Below are 13,314 nucleotides of genomic sequence, written 5' to 3'. Positions count from 1 at the left end.
CAGTGGAGCAGTGGGGTGGGGGACCAGTTCCCAGAAGGTTGAGGAGTGTAGGAGAGGGGCAGTGAGAGAAATGAGAAGATGAATGTAGACGGCTTATTCGAAAAGTCTGGCTGGAAAGCAGGGAGAGCCGCCACTATCTCCCAGACCAAGTGTTGGGAGGGGAGCTCAGTGCAGGGGCTATGTCTAATTATTCTCTGGGTCCTTAGCGCCTGATCCATAGCCTTGAAGCAGAAGAGAGAGATTCAAATAAGGAGTTAACAATAGTGGCCAAAGTTGCTGGGCAACAATTAAGGATGACAAGGTCCGGGAAGTCTCTTCTGTGAGGAGTGAAAGTATGAGGTGAGGATATGAGGTCAGAAAACATAGACAACTTAATAAAAAGGCATCCAAATTGGAAATGAAGAAGTAAAACTGTCATTATTTGCAAATGACACAACACTCTACATAGAGAAGATTTCACCAAAAAACTATTAGAACTGATAAATGAATTCAGTAAAGTAGCAGGCTACAAAATTATTATTTAGAAATTGGTTGCATTTTTGTACATTAATAACAAACTATCAGAAAGAGAAAGTAAGAAAAAATTCCATTTACAATTGCATCAATAAAACAAAATACCTAGGGATACATTTAACCAAGGATGTAAAAGACTTGTACTGGGAAAATTATAAGACACTGAAGAAATAAATTGAAGAAGATACAAATAAATGGAACCATATACTGTGCTTATGCTTAGTAAGAACACCGTTAAGAGTCCATACTACCTAAAGCAATCTACAGATTCAGTGCAATCCCTATCAAAATGCCAATGGAATTTTTTACAGATCTAGAACAAATAACCCTAAAATTGATATGGAACTACAAAAGACCCTGACTAACCATAGCAACCTTGAGAAAGAAAAACAAAGTTGGAGGTATCATACTACTTAATGTCAAATTATACTACAAGGCTATAGTAATCAAAGCAGCATGGTACTAGCATAAAAACAGACATTTAGATCAATGGAACAGAATAGAGAGCCCAGAAATAAACCCACACCTATATGGTCAATTAATCTACAACAATGGAGGGAAGAATATATAATGGGGTAAAGACAGTCTCTTCAATAAATGGTGCTGGGAAAACTGGACAAATACATGCTAAAGAAAAGAAACTAAACCATCTTCTTATACCATATACAAGAATAAACTCAAAATAGATTAAAAACTTAAATGGAAGACACAAAACCATAAAACTCCTAGAAGAAAACATCAGCAATAAATTATTTTACATTGCTCTTAATATTTGGGGGGGGGGAGATATATCTCCTCAGGCAAAGGAAACAAAAGAAAAAATAGACAAATGCGACTATATCAAACTAAAAAGCTTTTGCACAGCGAAGGAAACCATCAACAAAATGACAAGACAACCTGCCAAATGGGAGAAGATATTTGCCAATAATACATATGATAAGGGATTAATATCCAAAATGTATAAAGAACTCATCATCACTAAATCAACAAACAACAAGTGCTGGCGAGGCTGTGGAGAAAAGGGAACCCTGGTGCACTGTTGTTGGTGGGACTGCAGATTGGTGCAGCCATTATGGAAATCAGTATGGAGATATCTCAAAAACTGGAAATGGGACTACCGTATGACCCAGCAATTCCACTCTTGGGTATCTATCCAGAGAAACCCAAGACGCTAATTTGAAAAAATATATGTACCCCTATGTTTATTGCAGCGCTATTCACAATAGCCCAGACTTGGAAACAACCAAAATGCCCATCGGTAGATGACTGGATTAAGAAAGTGTGGTACATTTATACAGTGGAGTATTACTCTGCTATAAAGAAGACTGAAATCGTACCATTTGGGACGATATGGACGGACTTAGAGACTATTATGTTAAGTGAAATAAGTCAGTCGGAGAAAGACAAATACCAGATAATATCACTTATATGTGGAATCTAAAAAACTGAATCAACGAGCAAAGTAAACAGAAGTGTTCTCAGAGATATAGAGGAACAACTGATGGCTGCTAGTTGGGAGGGGGGTGGGGATGAGGGAGAAGGGGAAGGGGTTAGACAGCATAAATACACAACTACAATATTGCCACAGGGACATGAAAGACAGTTCGAGGAATATAATTAATAATGTAAATATTTTGTAGGGTGTCAGATGGTCAAATGTCCTACTAGGGAGACCGCATCATGGATAGGGAAGAGGCTTGATCACTGCACTGTACACCTGAAGCTGTTGTTGTATAATATTGTATGTCAACTATATGTGAATATATATATATAGTCATGGGACGTGGAGTATAGTGTGGGAGTGGAGTCAAGGGAATTGTAATAGATATGTATGATATGGGGGGGGAAGTGGGGCGGCGGATTGGGGGAGGGGCATTGTCACCTCGAGGGGTAAAAAGTATAACTATTGCACTGTGTTGTACAGCTGAAACTAATTCTAAAAAATGTGTATTTCACAATAAAAAATAATTTAAAAAAAGAACTCATACAACTTCACACACACACACACACACACACACACACACACACACACCAATCCAATGAAAAAGGGCAGAAGATCTGAATAGACATTTCTCCAAAGATGACATACAGATGGCCAATAGACATTTGAAAAGAGGCTCAAAGTCACTAATCATCAGAGAAATGCAAATGAAAACAACAGTGAGATATCACCTCACACCTGTTTGAATGGCTATTATCAACAAGACAAGTAATAACAAGTGTTGGAGAGTCTGTGGAGAAAAAGGAACCCTCACCTACTGCTGGTGGGAATATAAACTGGTGCAGCCACTATGGAAAATGGTTTGGAGGTTCCTCAAAAAATTAAAAATAGAACTACCTTATGACCCAGCAATTCCACTTCTGGGTATTTATTTAAAGAAATCCAAAACACTAGTTTGAAAAGATATATGCACCTCTATGTTCACTGCAGCATTATTTACAACAGTCAATATATGAAAGCAACTTATATGTCCATCAACAGATGACCGGATAAAGAAGATGTGGTACATACATACAATGGAATATTACTTGGCCATGAAAAAGAATGAAATCTTACCATTTGAGACAACATGGATGGACTAGAGGATATTATGCTCAGTGAAATAAGTCACACACAGAAAGACAAATACCATATGATCTCACTTACATGTGAAATCTAAAAATCAAAATAAACGGGGTGGCCAGTTAGCTCAGTTGGTTAGAGCGTGGTGCTAATAACACCAAGGTTGCCAGTTCCACCCTCGCATGGGCCACTGTGAGCTGCGCTCTCCTTAAAAAAATAAAAATAAATAAAAATAAACAAACAAACAAAACAGAAACAGACTCATAGATTCAGAGAACAAACTGATGGTTGCCAGATGGGAGGAAGGATTGAGGGGCTGGGTGGAAAAGATGAAGGATTAAGAAGTACAAATTGACAGTTACAAACTGGTCATGGGGATGTAAAGCACAGCATAAGGAATACACCCAATAATATTGTAATAACTATGTATAGTGCCAGGTGGGGATTGTGGGGATCACTTGACAAGTTATATAAATGTCTAGCCACTGTGCTGTACACCTGAAACTAATATCATATTGAATGTCAACTGTACTTGAAAATGTTTAAAAATTGTTAAAAAGGAAACAGAGGCAACTTCTCAAGACATTTACCATGAAGGAGGACATAGCGCAACAGGTAGAGAGAAGCAAGTATTTTAATGTTTTGATTTTTGCATTTTAAAGATGAATGAGACATGAGCATGTTTATAGGCTGAGAGGAAGCAGCCAGTTGAGGGGAAGAGGGTGAAACTACAGAAGAGGTAGGGGAGGAAGAAAGTTCTTAAGGAGTTAGTTGGGTCCGGTCAGAGCCAAGTGTGCAGAATTGGTTTATAGTGGAGGACGAATGCCTCTTCCTCAGAGGAGGGAGGGAGGGAGGGAGGGAAGGGAAGGAGACGAAAGCAACAGAGACATTCATTCATTCAACCAACATTTGTTACTGCATGTCAGTTGCCATCTTCGGTGCTAAAGAAAGGAGAAAAACAAAATTCCCACCCTTGTGGAGTCTACATTCCAGAGGGAGGGTGCTGGCCATAAAAAAATACATTTAATAGCAACATTAATAGCACTTTAGAGGATAATACATGGTTTAAAGAAAAATATCAAACAGAGCAAGGTAAGTAGGATTGGGAGTGCCGGGGAGAATGGGTTACGATTTTACATTGATTGGTCAGGGAAAGTATCATGAAAAAGGTGGCACTGGGCTGTGCGAATGTCTGAAGGAAGAATGTTCTAGTACAAAGAAACAAATAATGCCAAACCACCTAAGGTCAGAACATGGTTGGCATGTTTCAGGAACAACAGAAAAGCCAGTGTGGCTGCAGTAGAGTGAACAAGGAGGTAATACTAGATGAAGTCAGAGAGATAATGGGGAGTGGGTGGCAAATCATGTAGTGTAATGTAGTCATTAAAAGAAATGGAGTCATTATTTTGCTTGAAAACGAGCCATCGGGAGGGTTATGAGCAGAGGAATGACATAGTATGGCTTACTTTTTTTGAAGCACCACTATATTTAGAATAAAGCGATGGCAGCAAAAATAAAAACAGGGGGCAATTGTAGTAATCCAGAAAAAGCAATTGTAGTAACCCAGAAAAGAGGTGATGGTCGCTTGGAACAGGGTGATAGCAGTGGGTAGATAGTGAGAAGTGTTCAGACTTGGGATATATCTTGGAGGTGGAGCCAACAGAATTTCCTGACAGATTATATATGACGTGTGAAAGACAGAAGTCAGCTGAAATAGGCAAGGCTATGGAGAGAACATGGTTTGTTTGTTGTTTTGTTGGAGTTTTGTTTTTGCTTGTCTTATTTTTTTGGTAGATAGGTCAGAAGTTCAGTTTTGGACATGTTAAGTTTGTTCTCCAAGTATAGATGCATTTATGAATGTGAATTTTGGATGGGAGAAAAGCATAGGCTACAGATATAAAATTGAGATTCGTCAGCACAGAGAAGGCATTGAAAGCCAATGGGACTAGATGAAATGAACACAGGAGTGAGCATAGCTAGAGAACATAAGTGAACCAAGGATTAAGCTCCCAGGTAATCTGACATTAAGAAACTGGGGAGAAGAGAAGGAGCCATCAAAAAAGAGCGAGAGACTTGACCGATGAGGTGGAAAGACAATCAAGAGAGTGAGGCATCATGAAAGTCAAGGTGAAGGGAGGCATTCAATTGTCAACAGCTGCTGGCAGGTCAGTGGGATAAGGCTCAGAATTTAGCATTGTGGTTAGCAACATATGTCATTAGTAACCTTGACAAAACAAGTTTCTATGGTGTGTGTATTTTGGGAAGGGTGGGAGGAGAGAAAAAGACTGATTGAAATGGGTACAAAGGTTAGGAATTGGAGATAAGGAGCAAAGACAGCTCCTTGGGGGAGTTTTGTGGTAGAGGACAGCAGCAAAATGTGGCAGTTGTTGCCGAAGGAAGGAGGTTCAAGAGAAGATTATATGGGAGGAGTGACAGCACGTGTATATGCTGATGGGGATGCCCAAGTATAGAGTGAAAACTTCGTGCCAGAGGGGAGTGAGGGTGAGGGTTGTGGTGATACCTTTGAGTGAGCAAGTGGGGATGAGATGTAATGGTTTGGAAGCAGCATTGGAGAAGGTGACAACCCTACCTCAGACCCTGAGGGAAATGGAGGGCAGGAGAATAAATGGCTTCAATTAGCTCCCAGAGCTGGTGCCCAATCACAATGTACTGACCGGATTAATGACTAAGTACACGAAAGAGAGGCTTTCCGGGGAAGCCATGTCCTCCAGGTGGAAAGGAGCTAAGAGTAGGATTTGGACAAAGAGGTGGAGGTAGTGTTCACCAAGAGGTGCGAAGGTGGAGGCAACTGGGTAATACAGCAACGTGCTGCTGGGCTAGTGGGAGGGTTGGAAGATATTGAGGTGCTGCCAGAGGGGTCTGGAAGTGGCAGAACCACATAGCAGTGCAGGGACGGGTGTGCTAGAGAGCAATGAGCACACAAGCTTACAGTGGAGGACTGGGGTTTGGGGTGTGGTGGGTCTTGGTGAGGTTTCAGGGAAATGATTACATACACCCCTCTCTCCTCCCCTCCAAATTCAGAATATTTTAAAAATAAGATACGGGGGTTCAGGCAGATACAGAAGGACGAATACTTCCACACATGCCCTGATAAAGGGAACAGAGGATCCAAACTGGTTTCCAGAAATATGGCTCCATCCCTCACCCTTAGCTGTACTTCCAGAGGACAGGCAGCTGCAAAAGGCAGGTGACCCTGGTGTGTACCTCAGACACCTGGAACAGTAAAACCAGGGAACTGGGATCACTGCATTTCCTTTGCGCTGTCTTACCAATTAGGTGAGCCATCGCTTGTCCCTGGGGAGGAGGGAGGCGGAAGAGGAGGAGGAGACATGTTTGTCTCATAGGGCAGGCAACAGATATTGCCTATTATAGGGGCAAATTGCAGACACTAAATAGAGGTGAAATCATTTCGATTACAATCTCCAGGTTTTTACTCCTTTTAACGTAAGCTTAATACTTAAGTCTGAGATTAATAACCAGAGGTGAAGCTGTGAACCTCGTGCGTAGCAGGAGTTGGTGGGAATGAGTCAGTATATCTAAGATCCCCTGGTTACAGGGCCCTGTTCTCGCCTTCATGAGGCCCTTCCCATTACTAACCCCTGCTGCCTTTGTAGAGAAGTGGTGACGCTTCCAGCCTCCCCTTTCCTTTCTCACGGATGCTGTTCTGTGTACTGGGGATACAGTGAAAGATAAGCCAGACTAAATCCCTGCCTTCACACAGCTCATCTTCTTATGCAAGGAAACGGGCAATATACACATAAGGAAAGAAATCTGATCATTTCCAGAATGAAATGCCATGAAGCAGTTAAAACTGGTAATTTAGCTAAAAATGACTACAGGAGAAGCACAGGAGTCTGTCCATCTGGCCAGGGGACAGGGAGTGTTCTGGGCCTCTCCTGGGCTTTCTGGGCAGCGTGGAAACTCAGGGCAATCAGTTCTGAAACCACATTTGCCATCTACAATTCTAATGTGGAATAAAGGGTGCAGGAGGTAGGTAAAATGACAAAGCTTTTAATATACGAGAGGCTGTGAAGCCATTATTTTTATTTCAAATGGTGGTAAAAGCCGATGACTCATCCTTCCGAGCTGCAGGACTTTGCACCAAACATTCTGGGTTGCCTATTCAGGGGACAGCTTTCTGAGCATGAATAACTCTGAGGATCCATATTTCTTCACCCCAGCTCTAAGAAAAAGTCTCCCAACTGTCAAAAGTCCCAAGGCAACAAACAGTGGCTTCAATGATGACTGAGAGCAGGGTGATTTCCTGGTAGACATGGAGCTAAGCAGCTAGATGGGAAAGCCTGTGTTTTCCTCGCACTTCCCCAGCAGACACAGCCCCTTGTCTTGGGGTAGGTTAAGGAGGGAAAGAAGGAGTCTCTTGTTGAAATTCCCAGGACGAACACATTTTCCCTGGTGCTTTGGGCAAGTGTAGCCCATTTAATGAAAGACATTTCTCCTCCCAAGGCCAGGAAAACCAATTGGTGACTTCATAATGCCTGCTGGGCCTAGTTGCCAATCATTTGTAACAATTGGGATGTTGAGCTTGGTCAAGTGCTCCAAGACGCTCCTTGGATGGAAATTCTGCCATTGAATCTACAACGTGGAGCAGTGTGTTCTACAAAAGAGATTTGTTCCAGCACATTAGGAGGTGCACTCACCAAGGAAGTCTGTAGTTTCAATGTAAAAAGGTCTTTGTGAAGAGCAGGTATTCTCTTTTGTCTGATGCGTCATCAACAGTATCATTGGTTGAACCTCAGTTTCAAAATTATTAGGGCTAGTGCTCTTATATGAAATAGAAAGGGCTTCATGGTGGGCTAAATAAATTTGAGATATCCTATGTCTCTGGGAAATTTTGACAGGAAAAAGAAATGGAGAATATGTGTTCACTTCTAAGAGCCTAGTATAATGGGCTGTAAGAAGAATCAGGGTTTGGAAGGGAATGTAAAGGATTCTATGAAGCTGGTCCTAACTTCCCCCTGAAATCAAAATCTCTTTGATAGTATCACTCACAAGTGGGGCATGCAACCTTAGATTGAACCAGGAATGGGGAGCCCACTACTCGCAGGGCAGCCTGGGTCAGTTTTAGACTAGCTCTATGGCAAAGAAGTCCTGTGACATGATAAGGACAAATGTCCTGAGAGAGGGTAGAGGAGCCAATCGGAATCCTCTTGCTTTTCAACTCTAAGTTGGCGAGGAAAAAACATTTAAACTTGAACTTAAAGAGACTGTCCCTACCAATCTTTTGCTCTGCCCACATAAACAGGCATGGTTTGAGTTCCCCCGCTATAGGGATCCAATCTGTGACATTCAGTAATCATTTTCACATGCAAAAATAAATAAATAAATAAATAACACATGATCTTAACACTACCAAAGATTAGGTAACAATATAGAGATATCACACTCATCTGGATGCCCCAAAGTCAACACTAAGGCTTCTGCCATTTCTTCATAGGCAAGCCCTTAAGACTTCACTCAGACCCTGTTTACACCTAGTCTACGTACAGTTCTAAATATCCTGTGGAAATCTGGCTATCCAGCCCACAGGAAATCTGAACAACACAATTAGAAGGAACACAGCTTATTCACCTGATAATCAAGGCAGCAAATAGTTTTTCGTATTGCCATAAGAACGCAATTAGCCACTGAATTTTCAGCAATTTTCTTGAGGAAATTGCTTTCCATCTCTGAGCCTCAGTTTCTATATTTGTTTGTTTGTTTGTTTGTTTGTTTCATGTGAGAAAGATGATAGCTCCCTATGCATAATTCACGGGCCTGTGCTATTGCTCAAGTCAGCTATTGTGCTGGATCATTTACAGTGCTTTTAGCTTCAAGTAATGAAAACACTTACTTAGATTAACTCGGACAACAAAAACATTTATAACAGGAAGTCTAGAGGTATGTCGGCTGCTGGGTTACTTAATTCAGCAGCTCAACAATGTCACTGAGGACCATCTGGCAGACAACATGATGTAGTTGGCTCTTTTCTTTAGTGGCAAAACTTGAACTAGAACAAGAACTGGACATAACCATCTAACAATGAATTCAGAGTTCTGTATAGTGTCTGTGCTCTCTTAGGATTGTGGATATTCCGAAGTCAGCAACTGTTTTCTGTGTGAGGCTGTGTTAGGGAGAAAAAAATGGCTGGAAGTTGAAGAAACTATAATATCTTAGGAGAGCTCTTGCTGTCTAATTGGCTGTGAAGCCCCGTAACTCCAGGCAAGATCTGATTTTGTGCTAAGATTCAAGGTATATCAGAATGGAAAATGGTCAAGGAGGTTGGAGAGGACATGGTCTGTTTACGATGCTTCCGGTTAGGAGTGGTAAAAACATTGGATACTTAGAGGGAAAGAATGGGAAGTAAAGCTGTCATGTATTTCTAGTGCCAAGGTGCAATGACTGGGTTTTCTCTTTTAGGGTACATTGCACAATATAAGTAGAGGAGTTTGACATGCTCAGATTTATGTTTCTGAAAGACTAGTATGAATGCAATGGCACGCATGGATTTGGGGAGGTGGGATGTGAGACCAGAGGTAGCTGGTTTCTTAAGATGCTGTTGCAATATTCCAGGACAGAAATGCTGAGAATTTGACCTAGGTCAGGGCAGAGGGGACAGAGAAAAAAGGCTGAGAATCCTTCAGGTGTTAGTCTCAGACTGGTGGTTGATGACAGATTGGATGTGGGTGGTGAGGAGTGTTCAGGCTATGGGGACCTTCAAGTTTCAGGTGTGGCCCCCAAGGACCACTAGTGCCCTTCGCTGAGATGGGCCCCATAGGAGAGAAAGGGTGCCCTGTGATAGAAGTTAAGATTTAGGTAGTTTGGGATGTGTTGACTCTGAGGTGTCTGTGGTATGTCTAGGTGGACATTTCCAGGAGGAAGTTGTATATATCAGAATGGAGCTTGGGATACAAGTCTAGTTTAGAGATGGACTTATTAATATTATGAATGCTATTGTATAGCACTGAGTGTTTTAGAAAGCATCTTCATCCTCATGATTTTATTTAATCCTTACCCCAATTCTATGAAGTAGAGATTGTTTTTCCCACTTCCCAGCTGAGGCAACTGAGTCCGAGAGAAATTAGATGACTTGCCTAAGATGGTGCGCTCAGGAAGTGACAAAGCTGGGGCTAGAAGGCAGGCCCCCTAATGCCGAATGCCACACAATTTCCACTGCTCTTCAAATAGCCAAGTCAGCTGCACAGAGATAGTGGGACAAGCCATGGGAATTGCTGAGGTCCCTCAGAAAGCCTACAGAGAACACGAAGAGAGTTGGGCAGAAGACGGAACCCTAGAGTTGCCGTGGAAATAGACGTGAGCTGCTTGCAGCTGGGCCTGCGGAATTCTGATCGATGGGACATTATGATTCCACTTGCCTTTGGACCTCGCCTGGGCTCTTGGCCTTGGGGATATTGCAACTTCACCTTCCCAGCTTTCCTCCCGTACCCACTCTAGCCCCTTCCTCCCTGTACTTCTGCTGAAGTCACTCAGTTCGTAGTTCAGACCTTGGCTCTGTTGGTGGTACCCTGAGGCTCTGAACTCTGGCTGCATCCCTAGATGGTTGACTCATGGGACACACCCTGGGCCTCCCTGTTTGGGTCTTAGACCCTGTCCAGGGCTTAGGCTGGCTTGGCTTCAAGTTCTGGGTGCCAAGGCCCAGGGAATGAGTTCAGACATATTTCTTCATCCCCTGTCAGACTTGTTTTCTTGCCCAGTGGGTCATGGAGGAAGGGCTATGATCTGCTTGACTGACAAACAATCCCCACTGAAGGTACACATGGCATGTTAGACAGAAATGAAGGCTTTGTAAACTGGAGGGCAATTCTCCAGGTGGTCCTTGTGGGGAGGCAGTGAGGAAAATCCGAAAGGCAAGCATCAACTCAGGGGTGCGTTGGAGGCGGGATGGTGCCAAGGAAGACGATGGGAGCTCTGGTTTCTGTCTTCGGGGAAACCAGAGGTAATTTATTCCTGTCCACACATCAGGGGAAACTGAATGGCAAAACTGTGCTGAGGACAACAATACTTCTTATATCACATTGTCCAGCCTGAAGAGTAAGGGATCTGCATGAAGGTGTCTAAAGGAAGTCCACCACTTTAAGCACCACTTTAAGGTTTTTGAAACGAATTGTTTAAACCACACATAGGAGGGGACAACCCCACAAATACGTGGAGTATGGCACATTTTTCTACCTTAGCCAAACGAAGCAGACCAGACATATCTAACATCTTCCTAATGCTCCTAGCTCTTATTGTGAATGAACTTCTTGTCATGCCCTTGGCCATGACAGTTGTTTTCTTGGTTTGCTACTTAGATGTAGTCACTCTACTCCTATGCAGAAATGGCCCCAGATAGATGTGTTCCTTGAATGAGTGTATCTCTTTTTACAAGGTGTCTTTTCTCTCTTCACTGCCAACTGCCACTTCACGATTATCAGCAAGGCTGCGTCTTGCATTAAATCACTTCTTCTTGCTATTTCTCCTTTGCTTTGAGATTGAAATTTAGATGCATGTTTTATAGAACTTTATGCGAAGTTCCGGGCTCTGGCTAAAATCCTGAAGGAGCCCCCCTCTGAAAAAGTATGGAGCTGGGGCTTCATGATGGCCATGTCAGTTGCTCTGAGGCTTTCCTACCCTACACCGCCCCCCACCCCCACCCCCTGTTGTGTTCTCAGTAAGCACAGCTTCTTAATTCTTTTAGGTAATATTTTCCGAGCACCTATCATATGTCAGAGATCCTTTTAGAGGCTGGGGATACAGAAGCAAGCAAAATAGAAACAAGGTCCCTGGCCCCATGAAGCTTGAATTTCATGGGAGAATACACTTTAAAAAATAAGTACATTTACTCTGTTCTTAAGGTTCCACATATAAATGAGATCATATGGTATTTGTCTTTCTCTGACTCACTTATTTCACTTAGCATAATGTTCTCTAGGTCCATCCATATTGTTGCAAATGGTAAGATTTCATTAGGGTTGCTAGAAGGGAGAGGGGGGTGGGCATGAGGGAGAAGGGGAAGGGATTAGACAGCACAAATTGGTAACCACAAGATTGCCATGGGGATACGAAAGACAATTTGGGGAATATAATCAATAATGTTGTAAAGAATTTTGTAGTGTCAGATGGACACTTGTCTTATTAGGGAGACCACTTCATGAATGGTGTAGATGCCTGACCACTGCGCTGTACACCTGAAGCTGAATAATATTGAATGTCAACTATAATTTAATATAGATATATAGTCACAGGATGTGAAGTACAGAATAGGGAATAGAGTTCATAGAATTGTAACAGCTATATACGATGTCAGAGGGGTAGTAGATTGGGGGAGGGAGTTATCACTTTGTGAGGGGTGTAAATGTCTAACTATTACATTGTTTTGTACACCTGAAACTAATAAAAAAATAAGTACGTTACAATGATATTAGAAGATGGAAAATACATAAAGAGAAATAAGGCTGGGGAAGGGAATGTTGTAGTGCAGAGGGTGCAGGTCATTATTTTAAATAGGATGCTGTGATTGATAAGGGGATCAAGTGGAGGGACTGAAACACCTGGATGTCTGAGGGGACAGCATTCCAGGCAGAAGGAGGAGGAGTGCAAAGGCCCCAAGGTGGGTGGACACATGCCTGCTGTGCTGCAGAAAAAGCAATGGGGCCAGCATGGCTTAAGGAAGAGTGGGCCAGGGGACAGTGGTAGAGACATGAGGTCAGGAAGTTGCCTGGGGGCTGCATCCTGTAAAACCTTCAGAACCACTGACAGGACAGTTTTCACTCTGAAATGGGGGATCATTAAAGAGGTTTTGAGCAGAAAAGTGGTGTTAGGGACTGAATTGTGTTGATGTCCTAACCCACAGTGCGTCAGACTGTGACTGTTTTTGGAGAGAGGGTCATTAAAGAGGTCATTAAGGTTAAATGAGGTCATTAAGGTGGGGCCCTAATGCAGCATGACTGATGTCCTCATAAGAAGACATCATATCCTAAGGAGATTAGGATACAGACCCACACAGAAGGATGACCATGTGAAGACATAAACAAGATGGCCATCTGCGAGTCAAGGAAAGAGTTCCCAGAGAAAATGAACCCTGTTGACACCTTGATCTGGGATTTATGGCCTCCAAAATTATGAGAAAATAAAAATCTCGTTTAAGCCACCCAGTCTGTAGTACTTCATGATGGCCGCTCTAGCAAACTCATAATACAAGTGGCATGATCAGCTTGACT

This window comes from Hipposideros armiger, unplaced genomic scaffold, assembly GCF_001890085.2.
Source record: "Hipposideros armiger isolate ML-2016 unplaced genomic scaffold, ASM189008v1 scaffold_1096, whole genome shotgun sequence".
In the NCBI taxonomy this organism is placed as follows: Eukaryota; Metazoa; Chordata; class Mammalia; order Chiroptera; family Hipposideridae; genus Hipposideros; species Hipposideros armiger.
The sequence above is the reverse complement of the archived record's forward strand: the minus strand, read 5'-3'. Positions refer to the sequence as shown.